The 8133-nt window shown below is 40.7% G+C and overlaps 1 long non-coding RNA gene across 1 annotated transcript in view; it reads left to right on the plus strand.

Moving 5' to 3' along the window:
• The window catches only part of LOC141126921 (uncharacterized), a 113206-nt gene extending 105549 nt beyond the window's left edge, over positions 1 to 7657 (plus strand). Inside the window, exon 4 of the long non-coding RNA XR_012241460.1 lies at positions 4571 to 7657. This is a non-coding gene — a long non-coding RNA (uncharacterized lncRNA). The remainder of the gene's footprint in view (positions 1 to 4570) is intronic.
• Positions 7658 to 8133: the final 476 nt, after the last annotated feature.

Consider the following 8133-nt stretch of genomic DNA (forward strand, 5'->3'; position numbering starts at 1 on the left):
TGAAAGATAGAAGAACAAAAAATGTTGAAACCTTAAATAATATTACTTCAACCATCCCACCCCCATACACTGATATAGAGAAAAATTCACATAAATCAGGGTTATATCCTGTACTTGAGGGTAGAGGATGGGTTTGCCAGGTTTGTGGATCACAAAACCCCGAATGGGCACAAGAATGTGTACGTTGTGGGGCGCAAAAACCTCACCCGGAACCTGTAGCCCCAGTACACGTCACCACACGAACGGTAACATTACCAAATCTCCAACACGTGGACCCACTGCATCCCAACGCGCCAGCCGTGGTTAATCGCAGCGTGGCCATACATACCTGGAAACCATGGTCGGCAGACACACTCATGGCTCTAATTCAGAATGCCCCAGACCCAGTAGCCAAGCCGGCTGCTTTTAATAGATTTGTGACTCAGCTAATGAATACACATAGAGCAACTTGGCAGGACGGGGAAGATTTGTGCAGACATAAAATGACCCTAACTATGTTTAATCAGTTTATGACAGAGATAGGCCGCATAGACCTGTGGAAGTAGCAGATGCAGACGGCAATCTGGCAGACGGACATGTCAGGCAAATCGGCTCAAGGGAGCCTTTTCTTGCTAGATTAGAAGCTTTTTGTCAGGCAAAACAGCAAGAGAGGGGATCCACTTCACCCATGAAACAACTGCCAGGGCAGACGGTATCAGACTTTTACTTATCAATGGAAAGTATGATGGCAGATGAGGGAATGGATTTAGCACTGCCAATTACGATCCAAACCTTCAACAGACAGTTTATGGAAGGATTAATTCCACAGATAAGTGAAAGACTGAAAGCCTGCACACCAGAGTGGAGGGCAATTAGAGATAGAGGGTCGTTGTTACAGAAGGCACAAGGTATAGAAGCAGACTTAGCAGAAAACAGAAGTCGAAAACATCCGGCAATCAATACGGTTGTAGATACCCAAGAACCAAGCAGAGGTTCCTATCACAAACCCCTTACTTGTTATTACTGTAACAAGACTGGCCACATCAGACGCCACTGCAGAAAGAGAATAAGAGATGAAGGAAAGGAGGGTGTTGATTACCCAGTAAATCAGAGGAGGAACTGGTCTAGGGACAACAATAATGGTGATGTTAGGCGGCAGGGAGATGGTCCACGAGCATGACTCGCCCCGGTTTTAGAAAGATCCAAAACTAAGATGCTTAAGACTACTATAACGGTTGGTAATAAGAAAATCTCTTGTCTAGTTGATACAGGCGCTTCACGCTCGTTACTTTCTGATTCTGAACTACTCCCTGAAGAAGAATCACCTGACACTTTATTAATAACTGGATATGATGGCATTTTAGCAGACGCCCCGCTCACAAAACCCTTAAAAGTTAAAGTAGGGAACCATATGTTCCTTTCACGTTTTCTGGTATCTAGAGGAGCCCCCACTAATTTGCTAGGAGCTGACATTTTACAGAAAATAGGAGCTAATATTACCTATCACCCCGATGGCACTGTCACCTTAGCTATAAGGGATGATCAAGAACACATGGAGATGTGTAACCTGATACAATACCTGGAGGAGGAATCTGAACTGTCCGGTCCACCACCTCCAGATTTGGATCAGGTCTTGTCATCCCTTCCGGAAGAACTATGGGAAAAGCATCCAGCTGATGTTGGACTTTTGCCCATACCTCCGGTTACCCTACAGCTGATCCCAGGAGCAGTGCTACCCCAACAAAAACAGTATCCACTCAGTGCACCCCAAGAGGCGGCCATTGAAATGCAGGTCCAATCCTTCTTAAAAAGTGGAGTTTTAAAAGAAGTAAAATCACCGGCAAATACTCCTTTGTACCCGGTTAAAAAGAAAACGATAGCCGGTAGTCCGGTTAAGTATAGGATGGTCCAAGACCTCAGAGCAATCAACAAAATACTAGCCCCGATGACACCTTTAGTACCCAATCCACATACGTTACTGTCACAAATACCCTCAACTAGTATGTACTTTACGGTTATAGATTTAGCGAATGCTTTCTTCTCTGTCGCACTTGCTGAAGAATGCCAACTATGGTTCGCATTTTCAATAAAAAATCGTCAACTAACCTGGACACACCTACCGCAGGGTATGGTGCATTCACCTACCTTATATTCGCAAGCATTGCAAACGGTGTTGGGAGAATGGGTACCACCAGATTCTTGTGTATTGCTACAATATGTGGACGATTTATTGTTATGTTGCCCGGACAAGGAAACTTGTTTGGATACCACCCTTAATTTGTTGCGATTTCTAGCAGAAAAGGGTTGCAAGGTTAATAGGAACAAATTACAAATGTGTCAGGAAAAAGTTATCTTTCTGGGACATTGTATATCACAGGGTACAAGACATCTCACTGAGGAGAGGGTTCAAGTGATAAAGGGAATGTTACCCCCACGGAATTTCAAACAATTGCGTATGTTTTTAGGTATTGTGTCATATTGTAGACAATGGATACCACATGCTAGCGCTTTGATGCAGCCATTATACGATTGTTTGAAAATTGTACCGTATGTGCTTACAGAAGTAGCTTATGAGTCGTTTATCACTTTGAAAAAGTTGTTGATTTCTGCCCCGGCCATTGGTATTCCAGATTACACTAAGAAATTCAATCTATACGTTGCTGAGATCACTGGACACGCCACAGGTGTTCTGACACAGGCACATGTAAAACAAAGACCAATCGCTTACTTTTCAGCAGCATTAGATCCAGTATCTAGAGGTTCATCGTCCTGTGTACGGGCGGTAGCTGCAGTGTCAATTATCATAGATAAGTCATCAGAGATTGTTCTAGACAATCCAGTTGTAGTGCATACCACACATGACATACATGCAATCTTGTCTCAGGTACAGCCCAAACACATTTCCATGGCTAGGCAATTAAGGTTACAGTGTACTTTACTCTTACCTCCAAATGTCACTTTTCAGCGCTGTACAACCTTAAATTTGGCCACCTTTTTGCCTCTTCAGTCACCAGATTTGGCAAGGGGGAATGATAGTGCTAATAGTACTAGTGAGAAAGGAAATGAGGAACCTGACACTCTTTTGTTTAAAGAAGTAGATGAACACGATTGTTTTCAGCTCATGGAACAGGAGACAATGGGATTCCCACATGTTACAGATACACCGATTTTAAACGCTGAGCACACTTTGTACATAGATGGCAGTAGGTTTGCTGATGACAAGGGTAAATATCACACAGGGTATGCTGTAGTGACTGATACACAGGTAATTGACGCACAGCCCTTACCAGCCCACATGTCAGCACAAGAAGCAGAATTAAAAGCTTTAGAACAAGCCCTAGAATACTTAAAAGGACGAGAAGGGAATATTTACACTGACTCCGCCTACGTTTATGGTGTATAGTGTATGATTATGGTCACATATGGAGGGCTAGAGGTTATCTGACAGCAGCAGGTACACCTGTAAAACATGGAGAAGGGATTAAGAGAGTCCTGAACAATCTTCAAAAGGTTAAACGAGTGGCCATCATGAAGATAGCGGCACACACGAGCGCAAAAACAATTGAGGCAAAAGGAAATGCATTTGCAGATTTGACTGCAAAACAGGCAGCTCTAGGGGAAGGAAGCCCTGAGACCTTAGCAGCGGTAGAGGTGAGTATCCCAGAACCAACATGGCAGCAGCTGAGTAAATTACAGGAGCAAGCAGGGGAGAGCGAGAAAGATAAGTGGGTCAGGATGGGAGCAGCACTAGACCTTGACAATGTATGGAGGGAAGGAGGCAAAATATGCCTGCCTGCCTCTCTGTACCCAGCAATGGCAGCGGCAGTTCACCTACCCACACATGTTAGTTCCAATTCCATGTATAGGATTGTGAACCAAGGATGGCTCGCCCCTGGATTCAGTAGTACTGCGAGAAACTACTGTGCAGCCTGCCAAATCTGTCTCCTGAATAACCCAGGACAGAGAGTAAAAACCCCACGAAAACACCAGGTCCGGGCCCAATACCCCTTCCAGAGACTGCAAATTGACTACATACAAATGCCCAAGAGCGGCCCCTTTGAGTTTGTCCTCGTGTGTATCGATTTATTCTCAGGTTGGCCTGAAAGTTATCCAGTAAAATCAGCTACAGCAAAAGCCACAGCTAAGAAACTGATCACTGAGTTAATACCTAGGTTTGGTCTTCCTGAAACCATAGAATCAGATAGGGGAACACACTTTACAGGAGAAATCATGCAGAATGTAATGACCATGTTAGGGGTTCAACAAAGTTTTCACACCCCTTACCACCCACAGAGTTCGGGATCAGTGGAGAGAGTAAATGGGACAATAAAGTTAAAAATACAAAAAGCCATGCAAGAGTTAAACAAGCCATGGCCTGAATGTCTGCCTTTGGCTTTATTCTCTATAAGGTATACTGCAACAGGAAAAACAGGATTATCCCCATATGAAATACTTTTTGGGAATGCACCTAGATTAGGTTTATACTTTCCACAGAGTATGCAATTGCAATGTGATAGTTTGACTGCATATGTAATACAATTACAACAACGTCTAACTAAGATCCACAAAAGTGTGTATTCTTCTCTTCCAGACCCTAATTCAATAGCAGGTACACATACTCTGCTACCAGGGGATTATGTATATGTAAAGAAACACACCAGAAAGACATTGGAGCCAAGGTTTGAAGGTCCTTATCAAGTGCTTCTGACCACGGCCACTTCAGTAAAGCTGGAAGGAAAACCTACCTGGATACACGCATCACACTGCAAGAAACAACCCGAGAAAACAACATGATGAAATATCTACTTACATATTTTCTGTTGAAGATTGTTGTTTTACAAATACATGCATGGACTCCTGGTATTAATGTAATTGAGGTAGAGGAAACAGCAAATTTTCAATGGGTTATAGATGATCCTAAAGTAGCAAATGATTCAGGATATGAGATGAATAAATATTATGATGTAGGTAATTACACTGTTAAAGGACACAGGCGACCATTTCATATAGATGTAGGTATTGCATGGATACAGGCGGACCCACTCTCAGAAGTAACTATAACCTTCCAGTGGAATGACAATATGAGCTTTCCTTTCAATAACAGTAAAAATCATAGGTGCCATAAAATATCCCTTTCGCAGACGTGGAAACAAGCCCGGGAACGGGTGGTAGGACAAATGTACCAAATATTAGTCCATAAAGCAGGGGGAGAAAATATATCAGAAGGGATGTTCAATCTAGCAGATATTACCGTTAATCAATCAAGTACTTTCCTCTGTGCCTCTTGGTGGAGGGAAGAGAGAAATGATGGGTGGTATTGGAATGCAGAGGCCTATGGATTTCACATACAAATGGAGGAAAAAGTAACGCCAATAATGAATGTTCCATATTAACACCCGTACCAAACACTTGCATAAATGTATCAACATCACAACAGAAAACAAAAATAAAATTCAATATCACCTTTCCCCCAATACCGGAGTGTAGGTATAAGCGGGAATGGTATGATACTCTATTGGGATTAACAGGTACAGGGATGGGAATTTTAAACTCGGTCGAAATAGAAGAAATGAACAACAGATGGAAGCATGCAGGGGGACACATAGCTGACAGCTTAACTATCACAACAAATGGTTACCCACCGCTTTTGAAACCCAACTGCAAGAAATACCCCTATTACAATTTTTGGGAGGGTTAATAAATCACACTATAGGAGCAGAGCTCCAGCTGTGGAATCAAAGTCAACAGTTTGTAAATTTCACACAGTGCTCTTTTAACCTCTTATCCTATCATATACAAATAAATAGGGCCAGGACTGAACTACAGTTGGGAAATTATCATACCTGGATGAAATATTTTAAAGGTCTAACTGACGATGGTGTATGGTTCCAAGTAAAAGGGGATAAGGTAGAATGTGAGGATAAATGGTGTGTAGGAAGGTTTGAAGCATACCGGGTAGCAGACGTAACGGAAATGTGTAAAATAGTGGTCATACCACTAGTAATTAAAAACGAGTTTTGGTATCCAGAAATATATGGGAAATATGTAGATAAAGGAAACAGAACCCATGATTTAAATCTATGTGAAGGAACTAATAAGGGAATGGTATGTGGCAGAAGTTCCCCAGTATATGAACCTTGCTTGTTAAAATACCAAACTAGCATATGCAAAATGCAAAGAACACCCATAAATGTGAACAATAGATTCATAGAAATAGGACCCCAGCATATTTGTATCATTACTAATGACAACCGCACCATGTTAGCGTTAAATAAATTGGCGCCGTTTGCGGGATGTATAAAAAAGATTAAAATATTACAATGGGGTAACGACACCTATCTTTTTGAACCAGACGCCGATAAAGTATTCTCTTCAGTTTATGAGTTACATAATCTCACTGACACTACACCCTTTATAATTTCTTTAGACCCACTAAAACAGGTTTTGGAACAATCAGAGTTGTTAAGATGACACATAGAAACACTAGAACATACCCTACAGAATAACCTTGTATCTGCAATAATTGACAAAGGTAGACTAGTGCATCTTTCCTCACAGATACAACAGGATACTGCACCACATTGGTGGGATATATTTAGTGGAATGTCTTCTACAGCAACCAATACCTTTCACTGGTTGTTAAGTCCAATGGTTATTATTATTTTAATATTAATTTCACTTACAATCACAAATATATGTGTATACAGGAAAATAAATAGGAAAATTAGGAGAATAGACAGGACATACTGATAAATGTGTATTGACATCACCCTACTCCTACAAAACTCCTCTTCTTGAATTTAAGATGTTGGTAATACCTAGGGGGATGGGTTTTACCCCTCTGACAACTCGCGGTCAGGGAAAGGACTCTGGGGAAAAACTGACTAGAACTTATTCATGAGGACCCAGGGGGAAGGAGAGGATGATGTCAAAGGGGGAAATTGCTAAGGTTAGGGATTTGATTCAGAGTTCTTACTTAATCTAATGCCTACGTGTAAAATCTGTTATGAAATATAGTCTGTTATGAAATGCCTGCGTTGCAGTCTCTTATGAAATTAACCTTTGTCTGCTGACACATTATTCTTTCAATGAAACTGCTTTTATTGTAACCTTTGGCTGCTGATACACCATTATCTGTCGAAGCTGCTTTTATTATCTGATATCTATGTTGTACTTTGATATTTGCGTTTATGTAACCAATCCTATAAAAAGATTCAATAAACCAAGACAGTTCAGATCAATACGGGACATCAGGGCTCGTAGATTGATATACAGATACTCTGTTTCTGTGTCTATTTCTTTAAGAGCTAAGATTTGACAAAGCAATATAAACTTAAAGCAACTTATTTAAAAGTTGCCCCTAACAACACACAATTTAGGCATGGGATCATGAGGGAAATCCAAATTTTGAGTCCCAATTTGTGTGCATCTTCAAAATTTGTCTTTTAGAGGGGTGAGATCACCCCATCTGATGAAGGCAAAATCAACACAGTTTTGACATATTAATGTCTCATATGGCCTTCACTTTAGCAAAGTCTAACTGTAAGTTCCTGAGTTGGGGATGTGTATGTTATGTTTTTAAACATGCCTGTTTAACCCAAAAAAGGCAAATTTATGTTGAACATACATTATACATCAAGATGTTGGTTTGTTCCAAAACGCACATGTGAATATGCTTGGAGTAAAATGTTTTATACTCAACAATGTGTGGCTTCTTATTTCAATGCTCAATACCAGTTCATTTTTTAAGTTGGTGTAGTTACAGTGACAATGGGGGTTATTTACTAAAGGCAAATCCACAAGTGCACTCTTGTAGTGCAAAGTGTATTTGCCTTTAGTAAATAACCCCCACTATGCTGTAAAATGTGCCAAAATCAGGCCATTTTAGCGACTCCAAGCAATTAATTCATGGAGTTGAAAAGGATGAATATTTTTATCATTAATGCATTACATACATTAACAGCAATAACAATGTGTGTGTATAGCAGACCCCCAGCACAACATAATAGTTAGCTGAAGAAGAGATTATCACCTCATGTATCAAATAAGTTACGTTTGCACTATTGAAGAAAATGGCCAAAATTAAAAGGCTGTTAAAAGGCTAGGATGTTATAGTCGCATTATATCAAAAGATTGTATGTTAAAACACATGAG

Source organism: Aquarana catesbeiana, linkage group LG02 (genome assembly GCF_042186555.1).
Source record: "Aquarana catesbeiana isolate 2022-GZ linkage group LG02, ASM4218655v1, whole genome shotgun sequence".
Lineage (NCBI taxonomy): Eukaryota > Metazoa > Chordata > Amphibia > Anura > Ranidae > Aquarana > Aquarana catesbeiana.